This window comes from Petaurus breviceps, unplaced genomic scaffold (genome assembly GCF_028583685.1).
Source record: "Petaurus breviceps papuanus isolate PSGF00001 unplaced genomic scaffold, PetGlider_PUasm1.0 90692, whole genome shotgun sequence".
In the NCBI taxonomy this organism is placed as follows: domain Eukaryota; kingdom Metazoa; phylum Chordata; class Mammalia; order Diprotodontia; family Petauridae; genus Petaurus; species Petaurus breviceps.
In genome coordinates this window covers 6,560,460-6,561,894 of record NW_027187313.1, presented here as the reverse complement: position 1 = coordinate 6,561,894, position 1,435 = coordinate 6,560,460, and positions in this window count along the sequence as shown.

Below are 1,435 nucleotides of genomic sequence, written 5' to 3'. Positions count from 1 at the left end.
TCTCTCTCTCTCTCTCTCTCTCTCTCTCTGTCTCTCTCTCCCTCTCTCTGTCTCTCTTTTTTTCCTCTTTCTCTCTCTCTCTTTTTTTCCTCTCTTTCTCTCTCTCTGTAAGATAAAGCAAAAAAAATCATTTTAAAATTTCTTCATTAGGACAAAAATCAGAGACCATCATAATCACTCCACCATATGTAAATACTTGCCAGGATCAAATCAATAAAAAAAATACCCCTTAACTGAATTTCTTCCTGCATCTCCCCTGTCCCAGAGCTCTCTCAGAATTCTATCTCTGGTACCTCTCCCCAACAAGAAGGAATTGATTGACCTCACTTCAGAAAAGGTACTCTAAATGCTGAATGGCACCATCAATGTATTCCTTCTGAAGTCAGTCCTTCCGAAAATGCCATTTCTGTGCCTAGCCATGAGTCACTTTCACCAGTGGCTGAAGGTGTCATTCTTTCTATAGAAACTCCCCCCCCCCATTATTTGAAAGGTCCGTAAGGCTCTAGAACAATGCTTATGAATTGATTGGGGCAGGGACCCTTTCCCTTCCTCAGTCCCCAAGAATGGCTTCTGTCCAACCAACCACAAAGGGTCATCTTTAATGCCAAAAAAGTTGCGAGATTGGCAGTGAGATAGAAAGACTTGATTTATTTTATTTAAATACTATTTCTCTGTTCAAACTGTACAGAAAATAAAATACCAACGTGCAAGTATATTAGTCCATTTATACTTGTTTTCAAAAGATAAAAATAAGTCAACAAAATGAACCAATTGAGCACTGGGAAGGAGAGGCCTTTGACCTGGCCTTGCTAAATTTCACTGAGCTGTCTCAGCCCTAAACCTGAAGGAGGCGGAGCCTCTGCCCTGGTTTCCCCAGGGCTGTGTTGATTTAGGAATGGCACGCAAAGCCAGGAAGAGGTGCTATTGGCTAATAATGGTCTGGGCCCCATGCTCCCCACTGCTTTGCTTTAGCTTTGTCCTCCTAAGAGAGGTCAGGATTGTAGCCACACAATGGCAGTGAGGGAATAGGTATTATATAGTGGATACCACTGACAGCTTGGGAAAAAGAGTCAAGGAAAAGAAAAGAACAAATGGACCCTGAAGTGTGGTGACAGAAGAAGTGTGAAAGGGGGGAGATGGAAAAAAGAATGAGAGATGAACAGGGAGTGGTCATGTGGGTAGAAAACAAAGGATCTCCAGTGCCATAGGCTGCTGACTCCCAGAGGGGAATTAGTTTCTTCTGGAAAATTTCTGCACATGTGTCCTGGGTCATAGACACATGAGACCTTTTGGTGATTGCTTGGGTGGAGCCAGTGTGAGTATATGCAGGCAAAGGAGACCAACAAACCTGCACACCCAGGGAGACCTGTTCCATGGTGACTGGGCTACTTGTGAAGTCTTCAATCCAGGGCGACTTTGCCCCCTCCCCACTCCC